At 23.9% G+C, this 24,264-nt stretch overlaps 1 protein-coding gene across 4 annotated transcripts in view; it reads left to right on the top strand.

The window, feature by feature from the left end:
* Window positions 1-24,264, top strand: part of LOC126901077 (uncharacterized) — a 46,423-nt gene that overhangs the window by 7,268 nt on the left and 14,891 nt on the right. For 3 of the 4 annotated variants that reach the window (XM_050677287.1, XM_050677285.1, XM_050677286.1), the window contains exon 2: window positions 19,590-19,703. The gene's annotated coding sequence lies outside the window, so the exon portion shown is untranslated. Of the gene's footprint in view, window positions 1-19,077; window positions 19,185-19,589; window positions 19,704-24,264 lie in introns of those variants that run through there. The other variant, XM_050677288.1, reaches the window with a different exon arrangement.

The following is a 24,264-nucleotide window of genomic DNA, read 5'->3' as shown; positions in this document are numbered from 1 at the left end:
TAAAATAAAAATTAAGTGTACCTGTATTTGTTTCACGCCTGAAAAATCAATATTGAAACGATTTTTATATATTTTTGAATAATTATCCATTTTTTATCCCAAAGTTTTTTATAGTCTTCTATAGTGTCGTATTTGTTATTTGAAAGAAATCCTTTTTTTGGGTCTGATAATNAAATCAATATTGAAACGATTTTTATATATTTTTGAATAATTATCCATTTTTTATCCCAAAGTTTTTTATAGTCTTCTATAGTTTCGTATTTGTTATTTGAAAGAAATCCTTTTTTTGGGTCTGATAATTTTTTTTTTCAGTTTCTCACGTAATGAGTAAAAAGTTGGAAAAGATGCCCTGCTGAAATTTAAACTTAAATAAATTTAATTTCATAAAATAAGAGGTACTATTATTAATTACAGTTTAAAAATACTGAAACTGGATAATTGTTTAATGTAAATTTGAAAAAGTTTTTTGTATAATTTAATAACGCAAGTAAAGAATTAATGAATGAAATAAGCGACGAAAGGTTTTTGTATAAACCGAATAAGAAATCCTATTCTACAAAACTTAAAGAATTAACAAAGTTTGATATAGTTATGTTACAGTACAAGAATTTCATTTACATTTAACTTCATAAATATGATCATTTAGTTAAAGTTCAGTTAATTGTTCGCAGATAAATGAATAAAGTAGGAACACTATTTTTATTTGTAAATGTTAATAGCAAAACAATTACGCATCCTAAATGCTTTTTGAATGCGAAATTCAACAACCATAGGTTAGAACAATTAGTTTACTCTAATTCACAGTAAATATTTTAAACATAAAAATTTATCACTGATGTTTTTGTTATAAAATAAAGGCATTGCAAAAGTAGTAGATATTACTAAAAGCTTTTGATAATAAAGTTGGTTTATACAACATTAACGTTGAATCGATGATGTACCTAAATTGTACTTTTGTTATTCTTTAGTTTCTCTATGTTCACTAAAATAAGTTACACAGGAATACTTAATGCGTACGTGTAATTTGTATCTAAGTTACACAAACTTTAGGGTAAATGCGTAACAGAGTTCATCTAGAAAATATTTGCTTATGTAGCAATGGTGTGGTGTTGAGTTGTGGGTGGCTGTATAAATACAACACGTCGCAACTAAAATCTATTTATGCTATCTAACAAGTAAACACAACATGTTTCCTCCCAATTTGCAAATTCCGTAACTTGGTGAAAAATCTCAAAATTATCCAGAGTTTTTACTTAACTATTATGGAATAATTTTTAATGCAATTTACATGAATATGAATTTGAGAAAATCACGTTAGAAATGAAAGCATCGAAAGACCCTCATAAAAGATAAACGAACATTTAACTTAACAATTCAAAGTTGTTAAAAAATATAATATCAATTCAATACCAACAGTAATTTTAATACGTTTATGTTATTGGTAAAGTAATAATTTTACAAAACATAAATTTTATATCTAAAAATAGTTGTTTCAATGTAAACAAAAACTTGTAGTATTAAAAAATGTAATATTTTTTTCAAAATTTATAATTTAATTTAAAATGTGTTAAGATTTTGTAAACAATATGTAGTTAGATTTACAAATATAATTTATTAATGCGACTATTAATCATCGCGCTATTAGTTTATACTGATATTAATATTTTCATTACTTCTCAAATTTGGATCAAAACAGGTGGGCCTAGCTGATAAACACGGTTTACGTGGTTAGATAATAATAATATCATATTATCCAAAGTCCGGAAAAAATAAAATATTTCGACGGAAAACGGCTTAACTGGCATAGTGAAAGAGAAAAGGTATACCTAGTTTGGTTGATAATGAAGCTGTGGACATTTCAGATCATAAATCTTGTTACAACCAATGGTAATCGTACTTACCGGTGTCGACTAGTAAGTTTATTATATTATATACGTACACAGAATATATCACGACTTTATTGGGGTTTGAATTAATGTTCCCGCCAGTGTTTTAGTGGTCACTGGAGAGGCGAGTTACTAATACTCTCGGGAATTTTGCAACCGTAAAATGCTACTAAAGCGTTCATTATGTGTTATAGTCCTGTGTCTCAGGAATAAAGAATTGAAAAATGTTCACTCAATAGTTATATTGAACAATCACCACGTGTGCGGCGTAAAGTTTGGCAATAAACGATTTATGGAATTATAGAAAACGCCCAAGAGTCGCAAAATACAACGTTTTATAGAATCGATTTCATTTTAATTGAAATTCACTATATCTGTGGGCAGTTCTGTCAAATAATTTAGACATTTGCCGAAAACGGGTCTTGTGTTATATAATTGTATTTAAGACAGTTGGGGTAAACAGATGTCAAAAAGAAAAAATAGGGTCAATCGCTGTAGTCTTTGTCACAACTAATGTATTGTTAAACTAAGTAAAAGAAATACTGAAATATTTTTGTTCAGTACAGAAGTACTGAACAAAAAGATTCATTTTTAACGAAAAATAAAGTTCTTTCCGACAGTTATTTTTCTATTAAAACTGATGTCAAAATTAATAGTGTTATGAGTAATGTGAGAAAGTTTTTCGAGTTACTTGTTTTGTTGATTCGCCTGTCTCTAGTTGAATGATAATGAAATGAGCTATGTCATCATAGCATAAAACTATAATATGTTAATACTAAGGCACATTAATGATTGATTATCGAAGTATAACAAAATAAACCGCAAACCTAATGTACTGCATCCCACTATAATATGCTTAAAACCTTTTGGTTTATAAAAAGTGTACTTTTGCCCATTTAGAGTTTTACAGAATAAACGAATACATGGTATATATTAATTTTTAAATAAATAATAATGTTTTATGTTTATTCCCTACACCATCATTAAAAAATTACAATTAAGTATCACCGCAAAAAAAAAATATATCAATTTAAGCAAACGTGTCAAATAAATAATAAACCTAAGGAAAAAGAAGATTTGCAAGTTTCAATTAACAGCTTACCAACTAAATTGCTACGTTATTATTACTAATTTATGCAGGAAGTTTCAGAAAAATTTATGAAAATTCATTAATGTTTTTGTCTTCAATTTAGAATTTTCGAGAGCAAACTCACTTAATTATTTTTCAAAAATAAAAAAAAACGTTTCTTCTTTAGTGATCAAATTTCTGTAAAATAAAAATTAAGCAATTAAAATTAAAAATAAAAATGATTTTATTCTAAATAACATAAAAAAGTACAATTCTACAACTAAATATGAATATATTATTTACTGCATATATTAATTATTTTTTGTATCCTTAAATAAATATTGATTCAATAATAACACTTTTCCAGGTTATAAAAGATGTAAAAAATTTTAGGAAAAAAAATTAAATACCAGAAATGTATTATTGTTTCTAAATTTCGTCAATCATTTAAATTTGTAAAAAAATGTCTATTCCAAAATATAAAGTAAGAGAGAATATACACATAAAACATATTACGGTAGTAAAATAAATAAATCGAAAAAAAGATGATTTATATTAAAAATAGTGTTTATATTATTTTTTATTTCTTTATATTTGTCGTTTAACTTGATTTTTTTAGAGAAAGAATTCAATTCGGGAATTATTGTTTTAGTTTAACACGCTTGCATAAATAAAAAAATAATTTTAGTAAAAAATATATGTACTGTTAAAAATTACTCAAAATTCCTAAACATCAGCAACAAAAATAATATTATTATTATTTTTTTTTAATTATTCCTTACATTGCCTATGTTAAAAACTTCCCACAAAGTACAATCCAATATAAAATAAATATTGACAATGATGAACATCACTAGCATAATACGAATTGATGCGATTGTTTATAAAGAAAAAATTTCAAAAAATTTTATTTTAACAGATATTTTCAAATTTTGGCTTTTCTCGTATTAACTTTAAGAAAAAAGCGTATAAAGACGTTTTTCTTTTTTAGTCCTAAAGTACATTTTAAGAGCTAGGCTTAGATTTAATAAACGCACTATCGGAATTGAGATAAAAAAAGATTTTTTTGTGTTGATGCTGTCAAATAATTCTTGTGCTTAGATTTCTTCAATTCTTTCTAATCAGTGTTATATTTACAGATCTATTTTTTGGATTAGTTATTATTTAGAAATTGTTTTTTTGATGGACTTACTATATTCAATTTTAATAAGTTCACGAATTGGTAAATTAATATTTAATAATATGCATATTAAAAACAAAGATATTGATAAAATTATCATTAAAATTTCTAAAATTTTAACGTAAATCTTGTAATTTTTTATATTAATGGCCAATTACTCATAGATGAAAATGTTTGAAACTTTTTTATTTTTAATTATGAGGTATATTAAAAAAACTTTTTTTTCATATATTTTGAATCTTGTAGATGTTCCATAGTTATTCAAAAAAATTCAAGTCATTTTTGTCGAAAATAGTATTTTTAAACCTTCGGCCAATATTTATAGATTAAGTTCTCGGGTAATTTTTTATTATCTTTAAGTTAAATTAATAGTAATTTAATGAACTTTGAATTTTTAATATTTAAATGGCGCAGTTTGTATAGAATATTATTAAAAATTGAAAAAAAAAATGTTGTTATGATGTTAAGACTCCCTTGTACTTTGATCAATGTTTCTATACTTATAAAAGTATATCTTCATAAGATAAATGTTCAAAATATTGCCAATTAAAATTTCTTAATGATTATGTTTAGGTTTGAAAAAGTAATTTTAATTAAAATGATAACTAAAAATATCAATGTCGACTGTTTTATAATAATTGCAAATTTTTGGGACATTTCATTTTAGTATGGCAATTTTCCAAATATTAGCGCTTTTAGCTTCAACTAAATACAATTTGGTATCTTTTGTCATATCGTTAAGTAAGATCAGTACAGTACAAGCAGAGTATTTTTATGGATGACCCTCCCAAAGAAAACAAAAATACGACATAGTAAAATCAATACCTTCTCAGGTACCCATAGATGCTAAAATAATTATAGATAATTAATTGCTATAATCTAATCAAATTTGGGAACAAATTAAATTGTAAAGTAACGCTTTCAATCTCATACTTTATTGATAATTTTATTTATTGTATTTATTTTTAATATAAGTGAACTTCAAAAAAGTAAAAATAATTACCAAAATAATAAAACAAAACTGAATACATTTATTAAATTATTGTATCGTGTTATATGACTCAAATGATTTGAAATCATTTTTAAAGATGAAATTAATCATATTTTTTCAAATACCTTTTTATTGAAGACATACTTTGCAAAATGATAAATGTTCAATGCCGTAAAACTCGTAATGAATCACTAGAGCGAGTTTTTTTTTTCACAAAAAACAAACCACTTTGTGTATGTGTTAACGAAGGTTCGACTAACATATTCAATGCACTACAAAAACAATACAAAGAATAAATATAATTAATAACGGGAGAACTACGTTTTTGAAAATTAATGATTAGGTAAAAATTGAGGAATGTTTGCTCTTTTAATGCAATAAAAAAAGACTATTGACAGAATAACCTATAAAAAAACATATATTTACCCACAGTAAAACAGGTCAAATATTTGAAATTTTACAAAGGTTTCGATATAAAAATAAAATGTGTATCCGATTTTTAATGCACGAGGAAAGCAAACCTTCTTAACGGAAGTTTAGAAGGGTGAACTAAAAATAATTAAGAAATTAACAATACAATTTTTAATTAAATATAAATTTAAATGGATATGATATTACACTCTATTTTTATAAATGGAGTATCATATATTTGCAAATAGAACAAATTTATATTAGAACCTTATTATTCAAAAATTAAGCCGGCAGCTAATTAAATGATACGTATAAATATGACATGATCTACAAAGATGTCTATATCGCATAATAATGTTTCAAAACATAATTATTTTAAGAACATATAATATAAATGATTCTATAAGATATCTTAATAAATAGATTTTTGTATTTTCAAATATAGAATTATAAAAATATATCTATAATCATTAATACTAACAAAATATGCTAAACGGTAGGACAGTATGGACATGACATAATTTATACAAGTATATATGATATCTGACAGTAATTAAAATCACTATCATAAAAAACGCTTTGATGTAAAATCTGTAAATAGTATTTAATTCTAAGAAATTGGTAAATTATTCTAAAAACAAAATGAACACCTATTTCTTTATTTATATCCTAATTACAAGTTTTATGATTTATAAGTGTAATATATGAATAGATATTTAATTAAATATGTTCAACAAATTTTGAATACGCCCCTGTGGGCAGGTAATGGGTCAGGTCATCAAAAAATTTATATCAAATCCAAGGGAAATATCTAAGGTTTTTATTGAAAAAAGATTATTTTTACTTGATTATTTTTGAAAAAGTAATAAGAAAAAAAGTTTAAAAAATGTCAAAATTTTCCGATTTTAAATATTTAAATTTTTTGAGGATTTCCCCCATTTACAGAAAACTATAAACATTTTTTTTCATTTTTTAAGGCAATGTCATCAACTAGATACGATTTATGCATTTTAAATATATCGTTGAAAGAAATCATTCCTGTAAGAGCAGAGAAAAAATGATGACAGACATAAAAAAAACATATCATAGAGAAATTAATACCTTTTAAGCTTCAAATCGATGCTAAAAATTGATTGTTCAGCTAATTATAATTGAACAGCTATTATATACTTTTATATAATGAATTGTTTTATTTATAAATAGGTTTTCTTCAAAATAAATTTATTATAAGAATAAATTTGATTTTTTCTTTTTTTTTCCACTTCTTGTTTGTTTAAATCTTCTATTTCATTATGATTTTTTTTTCAAAATTAATGCTACTCACTAAAACTTTATCAACAACCATACTATTGGCTACTTTATGATGTCCTATATAATTGAATACAATGTTCTTAAAATAATTCTTTTATATACAAGTATATCAACTAGTTATATATTTTTACGAGAAAAATAGTAGTTCTGAAATATTTGTGAATTTTTGAATATTTAAGTAATTTAATCTCCTAGTTTTTTCTCATCTAGAATTGACTTAATTTTTCTAGACAATTCTACTAAAATTAATTTTCTTCCCTTTATTTTTAGCTTCGATGTGAAGCTGAGAAGGTATTAGTTTTACTATAATGTGTTTTTTTTTTTGTCTGTTACCACTTTTTCTCAGCTCTCGCCGAACAGATTTCCTTCAACGATACGTCAAAAGATCACAAATCGTCTCTAGTCAAAGACATTACCCTCAAATATTGAAAATTTTCCCTTCGTTCCCCGTAAATGGTGGAAATCTACAAAAAAATTACAAATGTTTTTACTTTACCATTCAGTATATATGTTGTGTACCCTGCTTTAGTCGTCAAATTTTGTGCTGACTAACTGCATAATTTAATTTGCATACCTGTTTGTAATTTAAAAGTTATTAATATTTAATAAAATATATATTTTTTTTTTTAATGGATAAACATACCCAGACTATGACGTACCTAAATAGAAATTTTATATGTATCTGCGGCTGGTGAGGCTTTGCTTTCTATTGAATTCAATTTTGTAAAATCACGTATTATATATATACAGGGTGATTTTTTTTTATCATAACCCACTCAATTACGTGCAGAATAATAATAATTTAGACATTTTTTTTTAATTATTATCTTTAGTTACACATTATTCTTGAATTTTTAACTATGTAATACTTTTTAAATTCATCCCTTATGCCTTGGAAGGGTGTCAACTTTGTTTTTTTAAATGGTAACACATATTTTTAATTTAATAAAATGTTTGAGTTTTTAATTTAATAGTAAATGGCATTTGAATTTTTAATATAACTTAATTCGTTTATTAGATATAATCATTTAAAGTTTCAAATTTTTGAATTAATATACAGGTATAATACACAAGGGATTACAAATACAGGTAGCTAATTGGTTTTTTATAACATCGATATTAGCAGGTACACAGCATTGTTATTATCAATTGTAGTAAGGCACATTGTTATGAGTTTATAAATACACTAACTGACAATACAGAAAGTATATCTATTGATAATCATAATTGATAATAAACAATCCGTGACTGAGACAGCAATGTCATAAAAATCCAATTAGCTACCTGTATTTACAATCCCATGTGTATTATACATGTATATTAACTCAAAATTTTGAAACTTTAAATGTTTATATCTAATAAGCTAATAAAGTTATATTAAAAATTCAAATGCCATTTACTATTAAATTAAAAACTCAAACATTTTATTAAATTAAAAATATGTGTTACCATTTAAAAAACAAAGTTGACCCCCCTCCAAGGCATAAAGGATGAATTTAAAAAGTATTACATAGTTAAAAATTCAAGAATAATGTGTAAGTAAAGATAATAATTAAAAAAAAATGTCTAAATTATTATTATTCTGCACGTAATTGAGTGGGTTATGATAAAAAAATCACCCTGTATATATATATTAAGTAAGACTTCAGTGTTAAATTTATAATTGTTTATTTATGTATAGGTGAAATTAATGTTGCAAGAGTGCTGTACTTAATGTTTATTTAAAATGTTACCATGTTACAAAGGTAACATTGTTCTAGAAATATGTAATAGCGATTATTTAGCAATTTTTTTTTGTTTTTGTTGGCCTCATTAGATAAATATTTTAAATATCTGTTTAGTTTTAAATTTATATTTTTAATACAATATTAATTTTGTATGCATACATCTTTAAACATATGAGAGTGTGATGGATACCAATTAATTCTACGAAAAAAAAAAGTCATGTTAATTAAGTATTGCATAGTTTATTATAATAATTAATTGGATTGGATTTAAGTTATTGGCAAAACGGTAGTCGACAAACAAAATTTTAATTAATCCATAAAATGTTTTTGACGTCAAACACTTACAAGGTGTTATTTGCACTGGTACTTAACACACTTCCATTATGGAAAGCTCAATATGAGCTCTCAGCAGCAGTCCTAATAGATGTCCATTCAGTCGTAACTAAAAACGTACATCCGCTTCTGTTGTTTTCGAACCTGAACATACATAAAGCCTGTGTTTTCAATTAAAATAGAATATTTTTTTTCAACATCTACCCAGGATTAATCACCTGTACAAGTTACGGGTGATAGTATAATAATATTAAAAGAATTCAATTCTTCATCTCTTTGCTCGTGTTTAAACGGATGACCATTCATTAATCAATACACTGTATAAAAATTGCTGGATATTTGTACAACTACGTCAGTATATATCAAAAGAAAAAAATTCAATAATTATGGTTTCTGAGTTCTATATTTAAGATTAACGAAAGACAACAATAATTGAATCAAAAGTTGTTTTTAAGTACTTTATTTTTTCCAATGGGTTGTATTATGAAGTTAGTTTAACGGAAATAAAAAAATATTTAAGAGCTGTCATTTATTTTAATCCGATTATTTTTCTCCGATGCTTTTGAGCTTACTTTTACCGATTTGTAGCATTCTTTTTTCATATTTTTTACTGCAAATACAAATTTAAATTAAATTATAGTTCACTGAACGGCACTGTTATACTGATCATCTCAAGGTATTAGTTTAAATAATTATACATAATACAAAATATCAAATATAATGCTGCATTATTATGATTTATTCACAAAAGAGTAATAATGATTAATGTATGGTGCATTTACACAAAGTATACATTTTAAGAGTAACAAAAAAATAATTCGTTAAATTATACTACCACAGTCAATATATTCACTATATTTGTACTAAATAAAAATATGGTTTCTCTAATTTCTTTTTTGAAATACCGACACGTCAAGCCCACTGTATTGACTATGTACGCTAATATTGAAGTTAAATTGAATGAATTATTTAAAAAGTTTATGACTAATAAATTTTATTTATTGTAAAACATGATATTTAAAATATAAATTTATCAAAAATAATGATTTAATATAATCCTAATAAGTTATTGAGTAGATTTTTTTTAACTAGATTAAATTTAACTGCCTTAGCATTCAATATTTTATAGAGAATAATTATACCCTATTTTACATTCACCTTTTGAGTATATTTACAGGGTAATTCTTTTAACACTAAATTAATTTAATAAACATTTATTTTAAAACAATAATTATATATGTTAGGAAAGTTATTTTTAAGATTCATATATTTCTCGACTATTAGAGTTATTAGTCACATTTTAAATTCATCCTTTATTTCTTGTGAAGGGTGTCAACTTTATTTTATAAGTTAGTTAAATATGTATGTTTCCATTAAAAAATAAATAATTTCACTATAATTAAGTATAAGAAATGAATTAAAAAAGTACTTAAAAAAAAATATATATATATATACACCAAAAAAAGTATTTCAACATAATTATCATTTTAAGAGAAATTGGGTAACTAGTGATAAAAAAATTATGCTGTATCATAGTACATATGAACAATGAAAGAAACTGCTTACCAACTGTACTAAATTCAACTAATGAAAAAGACTGAAAGAATAAGTTATTTTAATTTGTTATAAATGGTATGCTTCTAGTAATCATACAAATTGCACTAAAAACTTGACTTGTTTAGAAAAAGTTATACAGTGAGTAAATTTTTTTTCAAGATTAATTATTGAGAGGTTTCCGTTAAAGTTATGCAACCAAAGAAAAAGACTTGTGATTGTGCGTCTAGTTGTTTATTACGGTCAACAAAACATTTAAATAAAGTAGTAGTATTACGGAAGTAAAAAGTACCATTTTTTGTCTTACGACAGCTCAAAAGTATTGTTTTATACCAAAAATTATTCTGATTTTAAAACAATTATAAAAATTAAATTGAAACTAAGTATGGTTTATTTATTATAAAATCGTCTTTTTTTTACACATCCACATTTAAATTGCCTATACAAAACGCCGTTCAAAAATTAAATTCCATAACACTATAGTCAACAACAAGAATAAAAAAGATATTAAAAAATGTTATATATCTTCAATATTAATAAAAAGTAATGACGTTTAATTTTATATGTTTTAAGACCGAGCAAAATATATAAAGCCTGTTATTTTTGTACAACTGACGTTTGAATTTACTTGTATCAAACGGCAAAAAGAAAACCAAACGATACTTTGTCAACTTAAATTTATATTTTCATGTCAAACTAAAAGGTCTTGGGGCTAGAATCGATGTTTTCCGATAACTTACATTGTAAGGTTTGTTAGATGTGGGCGAGAGGAAGAATAAACTGATATTATGCAGCACAGTAAAGAAACGCTGCGCAACGTCTAAAATTTATGAGAAAATTATTGTTTCACAATCGATTCCAGTAAACACATTCATCACGGAGAATGGGGTTTTTGACGTACTCAATGTAGACATTACTTTAACCGGTGGACGACAAAATGTATAGAGTCATTTGATATGAACGACGTCATGACGGTATTGTACAAATTTCAGCGGATCCAATGTCATTGGAGAGTTTTGCCTATCAAACAGATGACATCGTTTTACTGTTTTCTCAACGCCTTGAGATATTAAAAGTTTGGTTTCAGACAATATTAATTACCAACCATTAAAATTAAGCGTCAACGGCGAAGAAAATCAGAGTGCCTACATCTTGTTATTTACTTTTACAATACATATATTTATATATACAGATGTCCCATTAACTTTTGACATCTTAGATAACTTTTGAGCTGAATTTATAATAACTTTTATATTATTTCAAAAGTTAAAAAATTTGTCAGATTTGTTCCACTCGGTATATAAATATATACATTAAATATTAAAGTATCGCACTTCCGTCATCTGCAAAGCGCTTAACATTATTGTTACCTTTCTGTTTTGTTCGGTTACATTGCACTACATTTCCTTTATCACTATTTCCCTGTGCCCAGTGTGTACGCTATGAATTCAATTAGGGACTTAGAAATAAAAAAACAAACAAAACTATATCACAGATCGCAGCTGCTGTGTAACAACTCATTGTTATGAAAAATATTTAATACGACAAACGTCACAAGTCCAACGACAACGTCGTAAATACTTTCAATATGTTCTTTGTCGTAATCTAAAGCCTATGTACTACTTTTGTCATTCATTACGTGATCTCAGTTTTTTTGTACATATTTATTCTTTTCATTCTGCTTATCGGTCTACACAGCACAAAAATGTTGTCAGCATCAAGTCAAGTGTTTTTTCGATCTTCGCATCGATTTGCTATATATCCACAGATCCATAAAGAGTAATGATGTATCTATAAACGATACATTAAGGTTATCACTTCAGTTTCTATATTTTTAAAATACATACAATAAAAAAAAATATAACTGGAGAAGATATTAATAAATAAACTTCCGACGTAAAGACTTAAATATTTGTTACAATTTTATAAAATATAGAAATATTATATTTTATTTTCATATACTACTAAAATTTATTACTTGCATAAGTTTTTTTGCCTTTATTTATATAAACTTTAAAATTCACGAGCTGGAAAATGTGATATATAAAATATATTCAGTATACAATTATTTTGCCTCACAAAAAAACTTATTTAAAATCCAAAAGTTTTACCTTGAGCTACGAGTGTAGTTCGGTTTGGTAATCCAACCAATTATACTTTTTTAACCTGCTGTTATTATTAAAATTTAAAAATCCTGCAATTGTTTATCTTAACAATTTATTAATTGAACTTATTCTAAGACAAAATTTCATCGTATAAAGTTCCACATTATTAACCGTTCATAAAAAGTTCTATTGGTTATGTAATATAAAACCAATAGTAGCTAAAAATAGTACTAAATTTTTAATTTTCGCAAAATAAACATCTTTTTAATAATTTGTTTATATTTAAATTAATATATTTTAATATTAAGTATAATGTATAGTGAACCACTCCAATTACAATGCAGGAATATCGTATTAGCTGTCCTAACATTTTCCTTGGGTAACCATTATCATTAAATCAATGAAATTATATAAATTTTACAAACAGACAATCGAATATTAGTGATTACAAACATACAATCGAAAACTATAATATGTTTGAAAACTATTTAAACAAATTGATTTATATTCAATAGTATAGTTAATAAGATGTTCATGATTTTATTATTTGTAATTAACACTATAGCAAAGAGGCAATTTTTTCTTTTTGATATCTTGACCCAAAAAAGATACAATAAAATAATAAAGTTTCTATTGCATTACATTATGTGTTACTAGATATATCTGTCTTCATAATTTCAATCTGTATTCAACAAGATGTTTTATTTATAAGATATCTTACAATTCATACTCATCAATCTTAATTAAACATGAAGTAAAACTGTATATAATAAATATATACTTATAACTCAATATAATACAATTTCACTATACTATTCTTAGTTGATTTATTAATAAGATCTATTCATAGAGAGTTTTAAAATATATATGAAATATTTGGAAGATTTAAATAAAATATAAGTTCATATTAAGATAACATTAATAAAATTCTTTACAGCCAAGTAATTCAAATTATTTAAAAATAAAATACAAAGATGCAAGTCAAACAGCTAACTAAAGAGAACACACAAAATATAAATAAAGGAAAAATATTGCAAAATAATTCAAGAGTTTAATTTTTTTTTGTACGACTAATTATTATGTTGTTTAAGATATTGTTTAGCCTTATTCATGCCAAACACAAAAAAATCTTTTAAAACTTTTTAAACATTATGTTTGATAAATTTAAAGACATAAATAAATAGGCCTTCGTATTTTAGGACTTTTAAACTTATGATAAACACAAAAAATTATATTATAAAAATCTCAGCACAGTTAGGACGTAGCATAGTTGGGTCAAGTATAGATGATATCTGACAGTGATTAAAATCACTATCATAAAAAACGCTTCGATGGAAATCTATAGATAGTGTTTAATTTTAAAAGATAGGTGGATTATTCCAAAGGCTACATTNACAATAAACTCCGAAATTTTTTTTTCATATTAAAATATATTACATAAGCAATAGTTGGAGATATATATAAAAGTGTTAGTATTTCCGAAACACTTTCAAAAGTTAAGTGGAAGCAGTAATTTTTTTGTGAAAAAATTGTCATTTCGAATCCCCCCTGTAGGCAGGTAAAGAGTTAGATTTATAAAAAAAATATACCAAATGAGAGTTAAAGACATCATGTATCCATAAAAAAAAATTATATTGATCCATACATCTTTCCAAAAGTTATAGCATTATAAAGTTAAAAATATAAAAAAGAATTTTTTTACAAAAATTGTATTTTATTTATTAATTTTGATGTCTGTTTTCACCATGAAGATAAAATGAAGTCCGAAAAATTTTTTTTTTCATAATAAAGTATATTACATTAGCTTATATTTAAGATATATATAAAAGTGTCAGACCTTCCGGAACACTTTTAAAAGTTAAGTTGAAAAAGTTCTACTTTCTATATGCATTTTTTAAATTTGACCCCCCTAGTATATAGGGAAATGATCTGATTAAAAAAAACAGTATTTCGAATGAAAGATGTATATAAATACTACTTTTCATGAAAAAATTGTATTGATCCATACATTTTTCAAAAAGTTATAACATAATAAAGTTAAAAATGTAAAATACTAAAAGTGCGTCTAGCTATAACTTTTAAAAAAAAGTATATTACAATTAATTTAAGATATATGTAAAATTGTCAGACTTTCCGGAACACTTTCAAAAGTTAAGTTGAAAAAGTAATTGTTTGTGAAAAAGTTGTCATTTTAAATCCCCCTATGGGCAGGTAAAGGGTCAGATTTATAAAAAAAATATACGAAATGAAAGATAATAATATCATGTATCTATATAAAAAAAAATTACATTGATTTTGTTATTTTTAAAAAAGTTATGGCATTTTTAAGTAAAAAAAATTTTAAAAATTTCTAAAATTAGCGATTTTAAAATTTGTAATTTTTTTGGAGGTTTCCCTCATTTACGGGGAATGAGGGGATTTTTTTCAATTTTTGAGCATAATGTCTTCGACTAGATACGATTTGTGATCTTTTGACGTATCGTTGAAAGAAATCCGTTCGGTGAGAGCTGAGAAAAAGTGGTAACAGACACAAAAAAAAAACACATCATAGTAAAACCAATACCTTCCAGCTTCGCATCGAAGCTAATAATTATTTTTGTATCATATATTAAAATATATTTCTAGTTAAAACTATAAACTAATATTTCACACGAATTTAATTACGAACTATCATTATTGGTTTTTTCAGATGTTTTTCTAATACATCCAACAACACTTAACTTTGTTTAGAAGTTTGTTAGGTCTGAATTTTAACAGCAGATTATTGTTCAATTTGAAAGGATGTTATTTGAAAATTTTATGACGACATAATATTTATATATATATATGATGAATGTACAGGCTGATTTTTTTATCATAACCTGCTCAATTACACCCAGAATAAAAAAATTTAACTTTTATGTATATGTATAAATGTATTTTTAATCCCTTATAATGTATATAAGAGAAAAAAAAAATAACGGTCACTAATTTTTTTTTTAAACGTCGCTATTCGCAGGCACACATCATGTTTATCAATTATGACTATATTAACAGATATGCTTAAAGTATGACAGTAAGGCACATTGTTGCGAATTTATAAATACACCAACTGGCAATACAGAAAGCACATCTATTGATAAAGTAATAATTGAAAATAAGTACTGCGTACTTGCAAAATGCGACGCCAAGAAAAAACCATTAGTTACCTGTATTTGTAATCCCTCATATATTACACATGTATATTAACTTAAAAATTTGAAACATTTAAGTTTTTATCTAATAAACAAATAAAGTTATAATAGAAATTCAAATGTGATTTTCTATTAAAATAAAAACTCAAACATTTTATTAAATTCATAATATGTGTACCCATTTCAAAAAACGAAGTTGACACCCTTTTAAAACATAAGGAATAAAATTAAAAAGTATTACATAGATAATAATTAAATTATAATATGTAATTAAGGTAAACAAATAAAAAATATTTAATTTATTTTTATTCTGTATGTAATTGACTGGTTTATGATAAAAAAATCACTCTGTATACCTAATATTTTTATATTTTTCCATGTATAACATGGAATTAATTCTTGAAAACAACGATAAAAGAAAAATAATGTTGTGTGAAAAGTGATAAAGTTACAGTTAGGAAATATAATTTAATAATAATATTATAATCTGTTATAACTGAGTCTTATCAAGAGTTTTGACCATTTCATTACAAATCTATTGATATTCTTTTTTTATATAAAATTTTTATAACTTTTTTTATTGTCCAAATTGGATTTCTTCATTATTTCTGCGTTCAAAGGAAAATTAACTTATTCTTTTTATTATTGTATTTGTCTTTAAATCTAACTATCCGTCTTAAATAAACAATCTGTTATTATTCTTTCAGTATTCCTTTTGCCAAGTGAAGAGTTCTTTTCGTATACCAATCAAGTATATCTCAAATTAATATATCTATTACTAATTATATGATAATTGTTTTTCTCTTTTGAAGGTGATTTATTTTATTAATGTTAGGCAATCATTGGTTGAATATTAACTATGACTCGCATAATACCTTAAAAGTAAACAATATTATTTTTTCTTTTCGATAGTTAATAGTATCCTATGTTTTATAATTTTCAAAAAAAAAAATTTTCCTATCTCCTCTATTTCCTCCTAATAATTTTATCAACTTTAATTTTTAAACGGAAACATATAAGTTTAACCAACTTACAATCTAGAAAACGATCTATCTAAGAAAATGACTGGTCAATACAAATTACGAACAAGTAATTTTAAATTATTACATAGTGACTTTAATATAATGACTGAAGGAAAGCAGGGGTACAGTTACAGTTTATCACTAGGTGTTAATAAACTATAATACTCCTGCTTTGTTATAAAAATTCTAATATGTTTTAAAATAGCAGTCTAAAAGTTTTTATTAATCAGTCTACTTTTTATAATTTGTAAGTTGATTAAACATATATGTTTCTGTTTAAAAGGGTTGATGAGGAGAGATAGGATTAAATTATTTTTTGAGAAGTATAGAATTTAAGATACTATTAACTTATGAAAAAAAATTATATCATATTTTATATTTTTAAATATATTAGACGAGTTATAGTTAAATAATAACTCTGTATAAACAAAGTTACACCAGCTTTATTTCGAAATAACATTACCATTTTAATAACATGCGGTTATTTTATTCCTTGAATGATAGATTGAGTAATAAATGAACATATATAAATGTTAATAAATAAACAAAAATATACATTTGTAGTTAAGTATATACATAGTATATACTTTACTACGGTTATACCATTACAGTTTGGAATTGTAAATTGAAATCACAAGTGGAAATAACGCCACTAAGGGGCTCGGAAAGTATAAATCGTTTTAAGAATGACTAATAAATTCCATTTAAATTTATTTTAATATATTTTTACTCACTCTAGACCTATTAAAAAAAATGTATGTAATTCAATCCTAAAATTAATTTAAATTTAAAAACGTATTAAAATATAATATAGATATATAAACCCCTATGGAAAAAATAGAGAGTATTGATTCTATATTCAGATTCATTGGTGTATGACTTTATATTATTCCAATAGGTAAACTTCATTTTCTCCTTATTTAAAAGAACCTTAAACACTGTTTTCTAAAAATGTAGAATATGTTTTAGTAGTTCCAGTTAAGAATGCTTACTAAAGAAAAATATTACCTATATAATACAAATTTTATATTAAGTCAATAATTATGATTTGAATCAAACAAAAAATTAATTATTAAAGTTAAACTTAAATAATTAAACTATAATAATGATTTATATGTGTATTAAAGAAATTATTTTTTCAATTGTGTATTTTTTAGTATAAAATATTTTCATTATTATTGTGAATCTGTGGACAACTTTTTGTCAAGTTATTTGTTACAGAGGTATAATTTTCATCCCGTTAATTGTTCAAAGTTCACTTTTTTTTTCTTAGGCAACCTATCATAAACTGTAATTACATTAAAAATATGAAGAACTTTGCAAAACTTACGCACAGTTTATATATATATGTAAACGAAACATTTACATATTTAATGAAAATCTGTCATGTTTCAAACAAAACTATTACATTTTATAACGACGGCTAAAGCGTTAATAAGAGATAAGTTTTAAAGTTAAATTAATATAAACTTTTATATTCCAAGTGTGCTATGTAAAATTGTTTGTCTATAATGAAAAATATAAACTATAATGGTACATTCTATACATAGCGTAGTAATTTGTGAAGAATTATTATGTGAAACTAGCTTTATCCAACAATATCCATAATATTTAAATAATTTATCATCAATTTAAAGAAGCAATAAATATTAATTAATATTATTAACTATATTTAGAATATTATGCAGCACTCGTTAAAACAAAAGTTGTTAATATCAACTGATTTTTAATTTTAGACTTGATTTGTTCGACAATAAATTTNTTAGAATATTATGCAGCACTCGTTAAAACAAAAGTTGTTAATATCAACTGATTTTTAATTTTAGACTTGATTTGTTCGACAATAAATTTTACTTTAAAATAATATCATAATTAATATTTTAATAATTTTCAATATGTCGAGATACCGTTTTGTTTTATAACTACAATTTAATATTTTTTTAACTAAATAAACTATTTGTTAAAAATTAAATCTTCAATAATTAATTTCAATATTAATTTAATACATAATATGCATTATAATATTTATGAATTAAATTAATTTGAAAAAAAAATAGTAAATTAAATTACTTAATTGGAAAAATTTGAAAACAATATATTTTATCACAAATAAAATTCTATAAAAATAAACAACAACCATTATATTGAAGTCGTAACACTCAAGAAAACAGTAAACCAACTTTATCATTGTTAAATGTTTTGGCGCAAGAAAAGTTTTTATTTGTTAAAACAGTGAAAACGCGTAAAGAACCTAGTAATACTATAACTATAATTTGGAATTTCCATTTTGAACTTTCTAAACAAGAAATATAAAATAAAGAGATATAAAAGGTTATCTTAAAGTATAGGATAAGATGCCGAAGACAAGTAATAATGAAAGTATTTGAGTAAAACTGAATGTGTATTTCAAAATTATCATACAGTAAGTTTCATCGATTGATCTTGTTAATACGAGTACTTAATATTTTAAAATTATGTTTAAAAATATATTCCATAATATATATTAACATATTATTTTATACAAGAATGAACTTAGGAAACCCTATGGTCCCATATATTTGAAATTCAAATAAAATAATCACATAATAGTAATCTCATAAAACTATTAACGTAATTAATATATTATTTATACATTAATTGTATTATTGATGAATCTACTGGATGCTTAACCAATTAAAATTACAATTAAACAATTGTAGACTAAATAAAAATATTTCAACAACAATACACTTTAGAATTTAAAAATTAAAATTGCTAACAATGATAATTATTAAATATTGAATGTTTTATTTATCATTTTTAATAAGATAAAATTCGTATGTTGTAGGAAACATTGTAATGGAAAATCAAAAAATCCACTAAATGACAATATAATGGATAAATAAAAATTAATCACCATACTCTAATCGAACAAATCTAGCATTTAAGAAAGTTTTAATAGGTAAGTTTTTTATATTAAATAAAGAATGATAGAAATAGTCATACATTATTCTGATTAATTTTTTTTTAAAAGTGTAATGGTCAAAATCAAATAACAAAAATCATGAAATTAATTATATTCTATAATGAAAACAATGTATGCATATTTTTATTAAAAATTATATTAAATATCACTATTAAAGATCAAGTTAATTCTTAAATATATCGCAATTACTCATTGAGTAGTCAAATTATTTAATTAAAATTGCACAAAAAATTTATAATACTGTCTACCTACTTATGAAAGCAGCAATAACAAAATTACTGTGAGTAAATTAATTTAACAATTTTCCTATGCATTGAAAAGAATCCACTTTTTAAGTTAAATTTTAGCTTCGATGCAAAGCTAAGAAGGTATTGATTTTACTATGATGCGTTTTTTTTTTGTGTCTGTTGCCACTTTATTTAGCTATCGCCGGACCGATTCCTTTCAATGATACACCAAAAGATCACAGATCGTATCTAATTGATGCCACTGCCCTTAAAACTTGAAATAATTTCCCTCGTTTTCTATAAATGGAGGAAATCCCCAAAAAATTACAAATAATAAAATCGGTAAATTTCGACATTTTTTAAATTTTAATTTTTTTTAAAATAAAAAACTTAGGTATATCCCTTTCATTTGATATAATTTTTTTGAAAACTTATATCTTTAAACTTGTAATTAGGATATAAATAAGTGTTTGTTTTGTTTTTAGAATAATATACCAATTTCTTAGAATTAAACACTCACTATTTATAGATTTGCATCGAAGCGTTTCTTATGATAGTGATTTTAATCACTGTCAGATATCATTTATACTTATCCCAACTATGTCACGTCTACGCTGTGATTCTATTTTTAAACATTTATGTAATTTCTAAATGACATTTTTATATTTTCTAAATTTACCGGTAGAAGATAGCGAGGTGAACATTTGTTTTTTTTTTTTGTTTATTAGTGATAAATAATAAGAAATTTGCTAGGAACATAGGATAAGAAAGCAATAATTATTTTAAAAATAATTTCATTGAAACAATAATTCGATCAAAAATCATTAGATTTACTAGACCTTCGTGACTCACCTGTATAATATTAAAAACAAAATCTTGAAATGATAAAAAATTAAATGACTCCTTTAACAAAAAAAAAAAAAAAATCATAATACTCATTTTTACCAAAATGTATCTTATTAATTTTTTATTTTTAATATAAACTACTCAAGACAGGAAAGTATAATTTTTAGTTTTTAATGCAGTTATTAAAAACCATTATTTGAAACGCGACATCCTTTAATTTCAATCACTATGACAATTGTTAATTCTTTGTTGGTGAGGTTTTTTAGCTATGCAGTTCCAATCTTTTAAATCATTTAATTTTTAAATTCTATGAAATCCTGAAAAAGTTCTTTTTACAATTATTTTTCTCCTGTTAGTATAATATTTTATAAATCCAATACCAGAAAAATTTACATAATAACCATCAGTTGTTTTTAAAGAGCTTGTAGTCATAAAATGCTTTTTTTTTATTATTAAATCCATTTCATAAAATGTATGGATATAATTGTCTCTATAAAGCACTTAATCAACTTTATCGGTAGGTTTGAATTTTACACACCAAAATATTGATTTTAATAAGGATTAAAAATGCTATTTTTTTTTTAAATTACATTTTGCTCAATATTAAAAATAATGAAAATATAACTATTTTAAAAATGTTTTACATAACAATTAAGTTAAATTAATTTCCTTAATTATCATTTTAATTAAGTTAAATTAATAAGTGATGTAATATTTTTGTTATGAAATACAACAAAAATTAAATCATTTAAAAATTAAACAGTAATTACGTTAGTTAATTTATATAATTTTAATACCATAAAAGATTATTAAATAAATTGCAGCTTATAAAAAACTTTAAGTGGGGTTTGTTTTTCAGCCCTTTAAATAAATATATAAATCACAAAATTGAATTAAGATTTAGAAAAAACAAATAATTTTTATCTATTAATATAATAATTAATAATGATTATAAATTAACATCTCAAATATAAATATTTTCTAAATTATGGAACTTTTAATATATCTTTTTTAATTTTGTTTCTGAACCCGTGAAATTAAATATTTATTTAACTAATGTAATTTTAGTTTTAGTATAATTTTAATTATATACACAACTAACAATTTGTAGCTGGATAGTTGACTACCCAAAATAAACGATAAACCTTCGAACTCCAAATGATCATCACAACTATTATTAAACAAAATCACTAACAATATAAACAAAGCAATTATTTGAAGGTAGATTTTAAAGTTTGTATTGAATGAAAAACCAATATCAATTGAAAGATAACCCGGGTAATAGATGGTCATCCCAAACTAAAGAAAGATAATGCTTTAAAAACAGAGCAGTACAGCCATTAGATTACAATTATTGTCTAACAACTATATAAAGGAAATTGCACACCCCTAAAAGGACATTTTGGACTGTCGTTTCTTTTTATAGAGTTTTTATCACTACAAGTACATTATAGGAAAAAATATTGAAAATGTAAAAGAAAACTCAAGGGTCGCTTGTAATTTTGTGTAGATAAAAAAAAAATAAAAATTGTCTAATGCAAAAATTGTTATTTATTTATTTTCAGTTATTTAATGATTACCTTGTACATTTTTTTATTTACATTAATTTATTATACATTATTAATTTTAACTGGCTTGCCCCTCTACTCTGTTGAAATATGAAAAAAAATACTTTTAAAAAACTTGGTCAAAATTGTGAAACCTTATGTTTTAGAAAAAAAGAATTTAATAATTTTGTAAACATAGAATCGCTTAACTTATTTTAGCTTCGATGCGAAGCTGAGAAGGTATTGGTTTTACTAAGATGTGTTTTCTTTGTGTCTGTTACCACTTTTTCTCAGCTCTCACCGAACCGATTTCTTTCAATGATACGTCAAAAGATCACAAATCGTATCTAGTCGAAGACATTACCCTTAAAAATTGAAAAAAATTCACTCGTTCCCCGTAAATGGGGGAAACCTCCAAAAAAATTACAAATTTAAAAATCGCTAATTTTCGAAATTTTTTTTACTTAAAAATGCCATAACTTTTTCAAAAATGAATATATCAATATAATTCTTTTTTATATAGACGCATAATATCATTACCTTTCATTTGGTATATTTTTTTCATAAATTTAATCCTTAACCTGCCCACAAGGGGGGATTTAAAATAACAACTTTTTCACAAAAAATTAATTTTTTTAACTTAAATTTTGAAAATGTTCCGGAAAGTCTGACACTTTTATATGTATCTTAAATTATAGCTAATGTAATGTTCATTATTATGCAAAAAAAAATTCGGACTTCATCTTATCTTCAAGGTGAAAATGGCTACCAAATGCTATTTTTGTGTGAAAATTTTCGATTTTGTATTTTCCATTTTTAACTTTATTATGCTATAACTTTTGGAAAGACGTATGGATCAATATAATTTTTTTTATGGATACATGATGTCTTTAACTATCATTTGGTATATTTTTTTTATAAATCTGACTCTTTACCTGCCTACAGGGGGGATTCGAAATGACAATTTTTTCACAAAAAAATTACTGCTTCCACTTAACTTTTGAAAGTGTTTCGGAAATACTAACACTTTTATATATATCTCCAACTATTGCTTATGTAATATATTTTAATATGAAAAAAAAATTTCGGAGTTTATTGTATTTTCGTGGTAATTTGTTTTTATATAGATTCATGATATCATTACCTTTCATTTGGTATATTTTTTTTATAAATTTAACCCTTAACCTGCCCACAAGGGGGGATTTAAAATAACAACTTTTTCACAAAAAATTAATTTTTTTAACTTAAATTTTGAAAATGTTCCGGAAAGTCTGACACTTTTATATGTATCTTAAATTATAGCTAATGTAATGTTCATTATTATGCAAAAAAAAATTCGGACTTCATCTTATCTTCAAGNGAAAAAAAAAATTTCGGACTTTATCTTATCTTCATGGTGAAAATGGCTACCAAATGCTATTTTTGTGTGAAAATTTTCGATTTTGTATTTTCCATTTTTAACTTTATTATGCTATAACTTTTGGAAAGACGTATGGATCAATATAATTTTTTTTATGGATACATGATGTCTTTAACTATCATTTGGTATATTTTTTTTATAAATCTGACTCTTTACCTGCCTACAGGGGGGATTCGAAATGACAATTTTTTCACAAAAAAATTACTGCTTCCACTTAACTTTTGAAAGTGTTTCGGAAATACTAACACTTTTATATATATCTCCAACTATTGCTTATGTAATATATTTTAATATGAAAAAAAAATTTCGGAGTTTATTGTATTTTCGTGGTGAAAACAAACATAAAAGTTAAAAAAAAATACGATTCCTATAAAAAAATTATTTGTTATATTTTAATTTTATAAAGCTATAACTTTTTCAAAAATGTATGGATCATTATATTTTTTTTAAGATAAGTACTATTTATATTCTTCTTTTATACGACGCACTTTTTTTTT

The sequence above is a fragment of the Daktulosphaira vitifoliae genome, unplaced genomic scaffold (assembly GCF_025091365.1).
Source record: "Daktulosphaira vitifoliae isolate Bord-2020 unplaced genomic scaffold, ASM2509136v1 Scaffold_3, whole genome shotgun sequence".
NCBI classification, from domain to species: Eukaryota; Metazoa; Arthropoda; class Insecta; order Hemiptera; family Phylloxeridae; genus Daktulosphaira; species Daktulosphaira vitifoliae.
This window is presented reverse-complemented; position numbering and strand designations above follow the sequence as displayed.